Source organism: Nomascus leucogenys, chromosome 7b, assembly GCF_006542625.1.
Source record: "Nomascus leucogenys isolate Asia chromosome 7b, Asia_NLE_v1, whole genome shotgun sequence".
NCBI lineage: Eukaryota > Metazoa > Chordata > Mammalia > Primates > Hylobatidae > Nomascus > Nomascus leucogenys.
Window position 1 is genome coordinate 84136895 of NC_044387.1, and position 13794 is coordinate 84150688.

Below are 13794 nucleotides of genomic sequence, written 5' to 3' on the forward strand. Positions count from 1 at the left end.
GCTAATTTTTGTATTTTTAGTAGAGACGGGATTTCACCATGTTGGCCAGGATGGTCCAAAGTCATATTCTTTTAATGTAGCACAAACCAAGTACAAAAGATCTTTGCTGAAAAAATAAATAATTTATTAAAGATTGGTTAATTTTTTTCTGGTAGATTAAAGGCCTGTGATGAACCAAAAAGTAATTAATTACTATATTTTCATTTGCTAAAGGTAAAAATAAAGAGCCATTAAGTCTATGAATTTCAATGTGTTGTGAGGAAGTTATCTTTATGGGTTTTAGGTATAGTGGATATAGAGTTCTTCTGGTTCATACTCTCTCTGGTGACAGGAAGAAGGATGCATTCTTATAACTCTCCCTTTCTTATTTCAGTAGAAAGACAATAAGGGAAACAATGCACATGGTTACTGAATTCCATCTTAAATTGGTCTATTTATATGTATTTATATGTCACTATTTCTTCATGTAGCTTTGGTTGTAAATTTTAATGAAATGAGAATCGAATGAGGCAATACATGATGTGACTCTGCAGTAATTAGTGCAATAGAGATTTGACAATTATCCAGTTAATCTGATCAACAAAGACAGCCCAATTGGGTAGTTAATGTCTCAAAGTGGATTTATTTGGCCTAGTCAATCCAAATAGACTATGCACATTAATTATATTAACAACACAGCTGCCAACATTATCCTCACTGTAGGACACATGGAAACAGCTCAAAAATAGGGGGTGATAAACCACACAAAAAACAAATATTGGATGATAGTGATAGCTTCTGAAAGAAGCAAAAAAGCAGGACTCAATTGTAACAACAACAACAAAAAGCTGAAGTTATAAAAAATTAAAATAGATCATTAGTACTTAATAATATAAGAAATAAAATGAGATAAGAAGAGATGGTGTAATCCTATGAAGACCATATCAACGTATCATCTTTTGTTTAAATGGATTAAAGATGATTTTAAAAACCTGACTTCTTTGACTTTTAACAACTCAAACATTGCACCTTTAATTTACTTGAGGTTTTTGAATTAAAATATGTCCAAGCCTTTGACTGATCAATCTTTATTGATGATGGACCTAAATGTGGCTTATTGTCATAGTTACAATATCTGCAAAATAAAATTATTTCTCCAAATAAGGGAAAAACTCAAAGACACAACCTCCAAACTACTATGTTAGATAATATGAATTTAAAGAATGTTTGTATAGTTCATCAACCTCACAGAGTTTTTTTAAAGATACACCAGTTTGGCCTCAGAACAACTTTTCTTGCACGGAGTTTTTAATTGAGAAAATCCAGAAGGAGAAAATAATGATTGCTAAGAGTATCAGTAGACAGCATTCATTCCTCTCTGAGTACTGTCTTCTATCCCACCTTCCAAAATCCTAGAAAACTATTAATGATGGACAGATAGACTTTGAATGTATGCTCTTATTTCATCAGAGATTCGTTACACTGAATTATTGAGTATCTGCAAAAATTAGAAATAAATGAAATGGAATCAGTCTCATTTAAAATAAATTCCTTCTGTTGGAAAAGCAACTGCAATTGCAAGGTTGTTTTAGTTTCTGCTCGGTATAATATGACAGATGGTCAGTGGCAAGAAATGAGTTCCATCCCTAGCACCACAAAACCACGTTATTCATTGCTTTTGAGTTATTATGAAATCCAAATACTGACCCATATTAGCTTTATTGCTGGCCTGGAAAAACAACTTCCAACATTACCACAATACCACAGTTACAACAATTAGAGATGTTTCTTTAATTCTCTGGGGACCATTTATGGTCAATAGTTTTTAATCTTCAGTATTTCTTGTTAAGAAAAATATTACCTTAATTCAAGCAAAGCTGAATGGCAAGTATTAGGATGTAAGAACTTGGAAACATCATCACATATTGTCCTGATTTGGGTTATTTTTCTAGCTGTATTGAAAATATTTAGGCACCATTCACTTCTTCCTAGAGAAAAGCTTAACATATTTTCTAGAGAAGTAATGTCTGTCTGATAGAACTTTCTGTGATGATAGAAATATTCCATAGCCATATTGTCCAATGTGGAAATCACTAAGCACTTCTAGCTACTGAACTGTTGAAATGTGGCCAGCAAAATTGAAGAACTGATTTTTAAAATTTTATATAATTGCAACTAGTTTGAATTTAAATAGCCACCTGTGGCTAATGGCTACCATACTGGATAGTGCAGTTCTAGAGTCAATAACTAACTACTGGTTACTGTAAATTCACCTGCATGGAATGTTTTTTTTTTCCCATCCATCTCCTAAAGTAAATTCTTTTTCATCTTGACCTTTGGGGACCAGACTCTTGGAGAAAGACTTGTCCTATCATGTGTGGGATGAGTAAGAACTATTCACATCATCTGGCATATTTAAAATACACGATATCTTAAATTCATGTCATAAGTCTACTGATTTATATTATAGTAAAAAAGGAAATTACAAAACATATTAAAATGGCCTATCAAAGAGTTTAAATTGAATTAAAATGGTCCATTTTATATGTTGAGATTGCCCTGTCAGTGTTTCTTACTATCTTGGTTCTAAGCTCTTGCTCTGCCTTTCCTCACCCAGTATGTGGTTGGCATGACCCCTTTTTCTGAGGTTTTTGGGAGCCTGTACTTGGCTGGGGATTGTGTCAAGAGACCTGAGCTATCTACACTCCTGGTGATAGGCCAGAGTTCTTCAGCTAAGGAGACACAGAGCATGAAGACTACTTGCCAATAGAAATCCCATGTCCCATTGTGTTTGATTTGTGAGCCAACTTGCAGCCTCGTTTCTGAATTTCAACTCCACAAATGTAGTTTTTCAACAAAAATATTTTCAATTAAAATTGCTTTGACCTTGGACTTCCCTCAAAAAAGAGTCTTCTTGTTAAGAGATGTTCATAGTGTCAATAGAATGCAAGCTTATTAAACATTCAAAGAAGACTATTTGTCTGTTACAGTGCTGGAGGAGATAAAATGCTATTGATCCTAGCTTCTTAGTGGGCATTCTGTTCAGGGCTTTAGTCACTGACAATAGTTAAAGGTAGAGTTAAAAGAAGTCCTTAGAAACCACGAAGCCAAATGTTGTTGTTTGAGAGATGGAGCCCTTCTTCACCAGCCATCCAAACATTGTTCACATAAAAGTACATTAAAAAGTGCTTCCCATTCTTCCAGTTACTGAAAGGCTGAAGAAGCTGAATGTGGACTAATGTTGAAAGAAACCAGCAAATAAGTAAAGATTACACAATTTAAGGACCACATTACTGAAGAAAAAAGGAGGGAATATATTTCATACTCTCCTGTCCCTATCACTGCCAGAATACAACAGGAAGCCTTAGACATAATTTAACAGGCTAACCAAAGCTATCTAGAATGGTAACAGAATGCTTGCTAGGCTCCTATCATAAGAAGCTCAAAGTGCCAGGCATCAATCAAAGCTTTAGGTTTATTGAACTCTCATTTTGTTCTCATTTGGGAGTGTTACATCTCCTCCTGTGAACCAGAAGTTATAAACCTGCAGAGCCCAAAGTGCTGGCTGTGGGAAGCACAAATTCCCCAAGGGGACCACTGGGAGTGATGATAAGCAGGGTCATTTTACCTGTTAGTTCTTGGGCCCAAGTATTATAAGTATATAAGGCAAAGTGTCATTTTATGGCTGTGGATTCAAAAAATATGCTGCATCCTGAGGGATTTAGCTCCATTTTCCCAGGGTGCCTTTTCAAGCTGATGCCTCTCAAGCATCTTCAAAAGGCCATACAATTGTTGTATCAGGCTGGCAGCATCTGGCTGGTAGGGTATGTGCTAATCCCAGTAAATGTCATGATCATATATTCACTGCCACACCATTTTTTGCTATAAGGTGAATCCCTGGGTTAGAGACCATGTTAGGCAGAATCCTGTCCCATGTTAGTAGGTCAGATACTGAGACCTCAGATGTTGGTGATGGGTGACAGCATGAGAAAATTTTGCCACATAATGGTGACAGAAGAAATACATATGTCCCTCAAGTGATATACTAGGACATCTCTTTCCCTCACACTAGTGTGGCTGTAAATGGACAAATATAGAAATTATGGCCTGATAAGAGAATGGCAGCCAGGGACTCAGATTTCTCAGGCAAGCTACCCAGAGCAGCATAAGTGCTGGAAAAAGGTGAAAGGAATCTAAAATGAATGGGTGAAGACAATGGTGAGTATCAGTTATGACCTGTGAGCCAAATGCAACAATGAGGGCTGTGTTTCATTCCACTTAACCTCTTCTTATAAGTTTCCTACAAACTGTAACCAACCAAAATCCTGGAGAAGCTATGTTGAGGTGAAACAAACTTAATGTGATACTTAAATGGATCTAAGTGGTCCAAGCAGTCACCAGTGGTGGAGGTTTTTCCCCACGCAGATGCTTACTACAGGCCAGTGCCCCCATTACCCAGCTGCTGTGTGGCTGATTATCATAGCTGCTCCCTTCTCTGGAGAATCACCTTTGGCCTAACAGGAACTTTCTCAGCCAAAAGTCTATATTCTCTCCTACCCCAACAGGCCAATAGCTGCTTGACAGAGATGGGGAGACTGACTGCTTTTCCTCAAGAGAGAATTAACATGTGGTGCAATTTGTCTGGCAGAGGTTCCCTACGGGATCAGGAAGCTTGTGTGTATTGTAACATGTTCACAGACTGGCATGGCCCAAGGATCATTGCTCATAAGTCCACAGATCCCATGTTAAGAACTTATATATTATAAGTTAATAATAAATTTATGTATTATATATAAATATATAATAACTTATGTATTATATATAAATATATAATAACTTATGTATTATAAGTTAAAAACAAAGCAGGCTCTATTCATTCATTCGACATATATTTGTTGAGTGTGTCCTACTTATCAGTCCCTCTTCTGGGGCTGAGGAAGCAGCATTGAATGAAGAAATAGTTATTGCCCTCATAGAAGTTAAACCAATAAAAATATATAATACTGCAGATTATGATAAAATTCTTAAAGAAAAATAAGTAGAAAAGGAAGTATGTCCTCACTGATAAAGTGGTATTTGAGTAGAAATGTAACAGAAACAAGGAAACCAATCTTAGTGCTGTGTGGGGAATGAGCATTCTGGGCGGCAGCAGCATGAAGGGCAAATGCCCTGAAAACAAAACCTATGCTTGAGGAATAAGAGGAAGTCAGTGTGTCTGGAGATGAGTTATTAAGAGGAAAAATGAGAATAAAATTAGCGAGATACCGCAGGGCTCGATTATGGCTCCTTCGCCCATGAAAGAATTTATGTTTTATTTCGAGTAATGTAGAAAACCATTAGAGGTTTTGAACAGCAGCAAGACATTAGCTAACTGATATTTGGAAAGGATCATTTTGGCTGCTGTATGAAAAATAGACTTAAAAAATATAAGGATGATTGTTTCCATCATGTCACCATTTGGCTTCTTGGTCTGTTCCCTGTAGAAAACTGGTAGGTCAGGCAAATGACAGTAGATCACAGCAAGTGTAACCAAGTAGAAGCACTAACTGAAGCTGTTCTGTGCTGTATGTAATATCTTTACTAGAGCAGAACAACACAATATCTGGCATGTGGTATGAAGCTATTAATCCACGAATGTGTTCTTTTCAATATTTGTCATAAATATGGAACAAAAGCAGTTTGTATTCATCTGGCATGGATGTTAATATACAATCATGGTCCTGTTCCAGGAATATTTTATAAAACAGATAGGAGGTAGACTCAAATGTCCAGTAGTTGTCAAATATCAGAACAGTCCACTGTATTGATGATATCATCAGGTATAATGAGGTCTAATGAGCAGGAAGGGCCAATACTCTGAATGCTTTGTTACGATATCTGTGTCCCAGAGAGTAGGAAATAAAACGAACATATCTTCAGGAGCTGGACAAATCAGTGAAATTTTTAGAAATTCTGTAGTCTACTGCATGCTAGTGCATTTCTTCCAGAGTTAAGACCAAATTTTGCATTTCACTTTACTATCAAGAAGGACCCAGACTGTTTGGTAGAACTCTTTGAATTTTAAACACAGCATAAACCACATTTCGGAATGATGCCCCTTTAAGAGATGACTCAGAAAGCTGCAGTTCTGAGTGGGGCCTAGAATGATAGAAGGTTCTGCAGCAATATCAGCTGCAATACAAGCACCCTTGATGCCACAGCAATAATAAATGGCAATACTACTAGAGGTAGCATGATAAATAAAAATGCAATGTGGGCTCTCTGTCAAGCTTTGAATGGAGAACTGCAGTGAAAAGCCTAGTGTTCTGGATCAAGGCCATACTATTGCAGCATAGTTCTTTCACCATTTAGAAAGCAGCTCCTAACAAGCTACATGGCCGTAGTAAGACTAAAGGCCTTTCTATGGACATCAATTGACCATATGACTGGAACTATCCCTCATGAGCTTAATAACACATGTTATATTGTCCAGTATGCAGAGCAGCAATTTATTGAACAATGGAACTTACTCATAAGAAAGTAGGGTTGCTGCTACTTGGAAAAGCAAGAAATATTTGGAAATTTGGGGAAATCCACTGTTGTATATTTTCATTTACCCACACCCAGGTTTAACTTCATATAAGTGATTACAGCAACTACAGCATGATAAGGTTCAAAGGTCAGAGACACTTCACCAGCAAGCCACTTAGACTAACAGAAGTGATCATCAAGAATGAAGGATATTTGGAATGAGTCAGAAGAAGGATATGATGAATCAGTTATAACTTTGCAGCTGCAAGAAGTGAGAGCCCATTCGGCTAATCAATGTCTTTTAAGTTTCTCCTCAGAAACGGTGGCCAATCATCATCTATACAAATCCATGACAGGATGAAATGAGTTCATATGGATCTGGGTGGCTCAAAGGATGGACGATAGCAGGTGCTGTGAGTATTCCACCAAACTCCCTTTGGGTCCCTCTCACTGGTTCAGTACACATCTCCTTTGGCTTCTGGGTGCTTTTGTTTCTAAAGTCCCACTACTGCAATTCTCTTTGGAAAACTGCCCTTTGGCTTGTTGGACAGTTTACCTGCATGCAAAGAGAATCAAAATGGCTGGGAGTTTTTCTCGCCCTGAATGACCTTGAGCCAATGAATGGCAAATACTGGAGGATGAAAGCCTTGCTCCCTTGCTTCAAGAGGGGACAAAGTGAAGTGCATTTTACATTCCAGCATCCCTATGCAGGAGCAGGGAACTTCTGACTTCTTTCTCTTCCCTGGGCTGCCTTTCTTACTCCTTGGATGTCTTCTCCTAGGAATATTCTCATAGTGAGTCATTGCAAAAAATTATCATCTCAGTATCTGCTGTGATAAACCTGACCTAAGACAGATTCTTATTACACATTTATGTGGGAAATTTGATTACCATTTTGAGTCTGGAATTCATGACAGAGATTTGAGCTAAAAATATCTTGATAGTTGTTGGGCTATTGGTTATATATAAACTTATGAGGCTAAATGAGATCGCCCAAGGAGTGAGTGTATATAGATAACATGCCTCAGGACATAAGAAGGTCTCAGACTTTCTTATCTCCTCCCACCCAGCCTTGAATAATTGAACTAAATTTATACCCATTTCCTCAACTTTGGTCTCAGGACAGACCTTAACTCAGGCTCTCTGAAAGTTCTCAAATTAGTCCACCTCATTTCTAGTTATTTCCTAATTATATATCCTACTTTACTTCATCAACCTATCAAACTTACCCTCTAAAGGTATGTAGTCTGAAGGGATAGATGATTTATAGGTCCATTGTGTTAGCAAACCAAAATGGATCTCTCAATAAATCAGAACATTAAACACCTGTTCAGAGGTGCAAACACTTGGCTCAGGTTTTCAGCTGAAAATAATTCTCAGTACGTTTTACATATAAGAAACACTTTCACCTTGACCTTGCTGGAAAGTACTTCGGGATCTTAAAGGCAAATCTGGAAAAATACGGAAAGATGAAGATTTACAGAAGTAAAATTTAAGTATATATTGGATCAGAAGAAAACACCTATTTAAAACGCTGTGAACCATATAATACCTTGTACACAGTACGTCATCAAAAAATATTTGTTGAGTAAATTGTACTGACTATCCCATGCATCTTTATTTATTGCAGAATTAACTGGTGTGCACATTTTATAAACTTTACCTTAAAATTTTGTAAGATATTTTTAAGGTAGAGACTAACTGAAGAATTGAAATGACTCTCTGTCATGTAAATGAAGTCTAGTGAAAATAATAGGAATTGATGGAAACTAACTGAAATATCATTTTGTTAAGCTAGTGGCTTTTGAATTTCTTCTCATAAACAGATTAGATTTTGTGAGCTGCTTCCTACACACACCAAAAAGCAAAGGATTTTATTTAAAAGAAAATTCTCTTGACTTGAATTGGAAGTACAAGCCGTTCTTTCCTTTTGACAGTTGGCTTTTGAAAGGTTTTTCTTGTGAGATACACATTATACTGTTGCTAGTTAAATGTAATGATCCTTCACCCTAGAAGAAATAAAAGGCAAGATTTGGCTGACTTTTCTTCTTGAGGAACCTATTTGTGAGTAATATGTGTGTTAAAAAGCAGTAACAAGCACTAATATAAAAAAGTATTAAAAAATTAAGTAATGGATAAATGAAAGCTGCCTTTTTCACATCCAAGATATTTTGATAATCTCACATATACTATATTAAACCTATATAACTTATCTGTAGCTTTTGGATCAACTGTAACATATCCAAGGCACACCAACCTTACTTGAATTAAAAAAAAAAAGAGAAAGAAAGAGAGAATCATAGGTGTAACTGTCTTATATTTACTAAGACAAACTAGAAATATAAATTAATAAAGAAGCAAATGTTGCAAGGACCATAAAACTCAAAGTATAATTGCTGTTGAATAATATATGGTACAAAGATCCAGAGGCAAAAACTTAGGAGATATAATTTTTGATGTTCACTAACAATTGCACATTTATTATTTATCCCATGTTTGGAATTTTTTACTTTCACAGTAGCAAGATCATGTTTATAAGATACAGTCCTGAATGGCAAAAATAATAATGTTCCGTTTCATACATACTCATTAAGAAAAGTCTCAAGGACCTTGATGGGTTCTAGATCAATTTCTCTGTTTCTAAGCCAGATGACACCTCAGTGACTGGTGTTGAGCACCAAGACCCTCCTGATTTTCCCTGGTAGGTGACACTTCTTCACATGTGCTGTCAAACTCATTGAGCTTGACAGTCTCACATAGATTGAGGTTGTATGACCTTTATGACTAGACTGAAGATAATGCATTCTATTATTTAAAGTTCCATCTCAAAAACCCTTACAAAGTATTTTATATAACTTCTTCCTTATGATCTATGTTTTCTAGCTTCCATGCCTTGGACTTATAACCCTTTAAACAGCCTTCCCTGACAGTTGATCAATTCACACCCATTCTTCAAGTGCCTTTTTACATACTATCCTTCTAAGAAATTTTCTCTGCTGCTACCCTGTCCCAATTAGATGGAAGTGATGGCTCTCCGAATTCCCATAGCTTCTGTCTATACTTCTTTTTTAGGTAGAATATTAGGGGTTCCATTCACCACATCCAGGTTCAGTGACTTTCTGAGAGAACTCAGGACAGAATATACCCATACTTATGGCTGTGATTTATTTGTATCCTTGTATCCAAAGGATACAAGGCAAATCAGCAAAGGGAAAAGGCACAGGGAGTGATGGAGTGAAGTCCAGAGGAAACCAGGAGCAAGCTTCCAGAAGTTCATCTCAGCAGGGTGTGCTGGGATGTGCTCAATGAGTTTGACGACACATGTGAAGAAGTGTCGCCACCAGGGGAGCTTGTAAGAGCCTCAGTGCTCAAAGTTTTTACTGGGGGCTGAGTGTGTAGGCAACTACATGTACCAAGACTCCAGACTCCCAGAAGGAAGGCATGTGCTTAGGATAGCTGTGTTGTTTGCAGTTCAGGCAGAGTGAATCATCCTTAACAGGTAGGGTGAAGCACTACTTATGGAATCTAAGTTTCCAGAGGTCAGCCAAGGGCTAATCTTGCCTCAGTCTATTCTCAGGATAGAGTCTCACGCCTGTTATGTGAACTCTTCTGTGCACTGTTAGTTACTCAGTTTCACCGTAAGCTCACTAAGGAATGGGGAAGGAAATTTTTAAATTATTACTCCATAATTCCCAGTATGGAACAAGATTTCCGATACGTGACACTCAACAAATATTGATGATGAGAAAGTCTGATTCATTAAAGAACTGCAAGAAAGAGGCAGGAAAGCAGACTTATAAATATAAAAGATAATTTTGCCATTCCATTCTAGATGGAGTCCTTTGTACTCTCTGTGATTTTCCTGCGTCTAAGGACAGGAGATGGCATAAGCATATAAAAGGTAAGGAAGACACCCATTATGAGTAATACTATTATTGACATAAGACAATTTATTATTTATTGTTAAATATATGTATACTTTTTATGGAAATAGGAATATGCATTTTTTTAAGGAAATAACTTCAGATCACTAACATTTTCCTTAGTCCTGTCCACTCTTCATTTTATTATTATTACACCTAGAAAACATTGCATATATTATAGACCATGTTCCAATTTATTGGCTTAAAAAGATATTTATCGAGCACTTGCTTGAAGCCGTCACTGATACAGAAATATTAAGAACCCCATAATAAAAATAGCTAATACACAGGCCAAACACTGTTCTAAGCACCACCGCAAGAGGTAGATACTAATATATATCTTCCTTTTACAGACAAACTTATTAGGGATGTTAAATAACTTTCCTAAGAGTTACTCTGCTATCCATCCAATCACTCCACTATACTGATTCTCATACTTGAGAAATGCTCACAGTCTTCAACATAAACCATTATTTTGACAAAATTAAGGAAAAAAAATCTTTGCTCCAATGTTAAATTTTTCCTCTCCAATGCTTTACAAATTAAAGAACTTAAGTATTTCTAGATTTGGCCACTTCATGATTGATAAATTGTGTAGTCAGTGAACAGTTTTCCACTTATCAATTTATGAAAAAGTAGTGAGGACTCAACAACATATTTAGCATTGTGACTCATTCTGAACATAAAAGGAAAGTTAAGTTGGTTTAAATAGGTAAACTCATGTGCACTGAAATCTGTTTATTCCTATCACTGATTGATGGTTGAGTGTTTGTGGTACAATTTAAGTTATGTTCAAGAATAGAATTTTTTTATTTCTCTCCAAATAGGATGCAGTTCTATAATTAATTGTCTCCCACACAGAAGTACAATTAATACATAACAGACCCTGAAGAAGAACTCATAGAAGGGAAACTAGACTGTTGATTTTTCGATTTCTTAAAGCATTAAAGACTAAAACATGATAAACAAGCTGGATTAAGTAAAACCCAAAGAGCAGTTTAGAAATGCAGATATAATTTCACCCCTAGATCATCAAACAGTATTTGGTGTGACAAAGGCGTTGTCAGTACTGTTTACAAGTTTTTTGGTCATTACTTATTCAACATTAGTATTCAAGTTGAGACAGATGACAGAGTTCTTTGGTTTGCGCAAATCTCTTCATTGTGAAACTAGGGTGACAGATATTTGAAAGGCATTGTCTTAATTTATAACCACTGCAGAAAACCTCCTTCAGGTGACTGATATTATCATCATCTCTATGTCATAAAAGAGGCAACTGTGTCTCGGGAAGGTAAAGTGAACATCTCAGGGTCATGTAAGCAGGAAGCGACAGAGTGGTGACTTACACTCAGATCCTTACTCTCCAGAGTTAGTGCTCTTAACCAGTAGACCACATTGCCTCTCAAATATCTCTGAAGGGACATAGATTTGAATGTAATTAGAAATATTCAGTACCAAGCACTGAGGTACAATTCTCTATGTGTCTGTCACATCTCTGCATGTCTTGCAAGCACACATATTGACTGATACTAGACTATCTTAAAGAATGTTAGTATAGTGGATGGTGTTGCAAGACAGAGATATGGTCTCTCTATGGAGGAATGGGCAGGCATGCTTACTCTTATTAAAATATTAGGGTCTGCTCCTATAAACATCCCAGTGTGTGTGCAGATGTCATCTGACCATTGGCATTGTCCTGAAAAAACTGGGCTTTGGAAACCAGCATAAGATAATGTTGATACTGTGGTCACAATTTTTTTCTTAATGAGTTATAAAGCCTTTTGATTCTGAAAACAGAAGAGAACAAAAACGTCTCTAAATTGTAAGTTGACCTACTTTCTCTAATGTCTGAAGATTATTACTATTTTGGGGATCCTCTTCAAAAAAAGCAAGGCTGGTCCAACATACACAAATCAATAAATGTAATCCAGCATATAAACAGAACCAAAGACAAAAACCACATGATTATCTCAATAGATGCAGAAAAGGCCTTTGACAAAATTCAACAACCATTCATGCTAAAAACTCTCAATAAATTAGGTATTGATAGGATGTATCTCAACAAAATAAGAGCTATCTATGACAAACCCACAGCCAATATCATACCGAATGGGCAAAAACTGGAAGCATTCCCTTTGAAAACTGGCACAAGACAGGGATGCCCTCTCTCACCACTTCTATTCAACATAGTGTTGGAAGTTCTGGCCAGGGCAATCAGGCACGAGACGGAAATAAAGGGTATTCAATTAGGAAAAGAGGAAGTCAAATTGTCCCTGTTTGCAGATGACATGATTGTATATCTAGAAAACCCCATTGTCTCAGCCCAAAATCTCCTTAAGCTGATAAGCAACTTCAGCAAAGTCTCAGGATACAAAATCAATGTACAAAAATCACAAACATTCTTGTACACCAATAACAGACAAACATGGCACATGGATACATATGTAACAAACCTGCACATTGTGCACATGTACCCTAAAACCTAAAGTATAATAAAAAAGTAATATAAAATTACTAGTATAAAGTTAATTTCAGGAATGTGGAAGGTCCTGGCAAGTGAGAAGCCCTGAACTGGAAGCGCTAATCATGACAAATCCATCTTGCTTCTAAATATATTTTTGAAAGTCATTGTTTTCTATTTTGACAAATGACTCTAAATTACTTTTCACTTCCCAAGCACCAGGTGTATATATCACATGGTGACTCATTTTAAAGAATAGCTCTTACATTTTGTTTTTTTAGGCAACAAAAATCTAGAGTATGTCTCTCAAACGATAATCTTTTCAACACTCTGGTGTCCTACTTAGATTTATATACAGTCTAGGGAATATTTTGTTTTTTTATCCGCTGACTCTACAACCTCTAAATATGGCCAAACTGATGTTTTTATCAAATTGATTTCTAAAACTTGCCTTAGTGACAAAAATAGTTAAATTCTAACAGACTACAGCCCAAAGTCCAGAAAAATTAAATTCACGAGAATTGTACCATGAATGTTGATATAGTTTCAACTTGGATATGTGGCAGATCTATGGTGTTTGAAATGACAGAAAAAACATACTTTACATAATACTATGACAGTAGCAAATTGGCCAGACATGGTGGCTCACGCCTATAATCCCAATACTTTGGGAGGCTGAGGAGGGCGGATCACGAGCTCAGGAGTTCGAGACTAGCCTGGTCAACATGGTGAAACCCCGTCTCTACTAAAAATACAAAAATTAGCTGGGCGTGGTGGTGGGCACCTGTAATCCCAGCTATTCAGGAGGCTGAGGCAGGAGAATCGCTTGAACCCAGGAGGTGGAGGTTGCAATGAGCCAAGATCTCACCACCACACTCCATCTGGGGCGACAGAGTAAGACTCTGCCTAAAAAAAAAAAAA

At 36.7% G+C, this 13794-nt stretch overlaps 1 protein-coding gene across 1 annotated transcript in view; it reads right to left on the minus strand.

Moving 5' to 3' along the window:
* Positions 1–13794, minus strand: part of MARCHF1 (membrane associated ring-CH-type finger 1) — an 861096-nt gene that overhangs the window by 162349 nt on the left and 684953 nt on the right. The gene's annotated exons all lie outside the window — the stretch shown is intronic.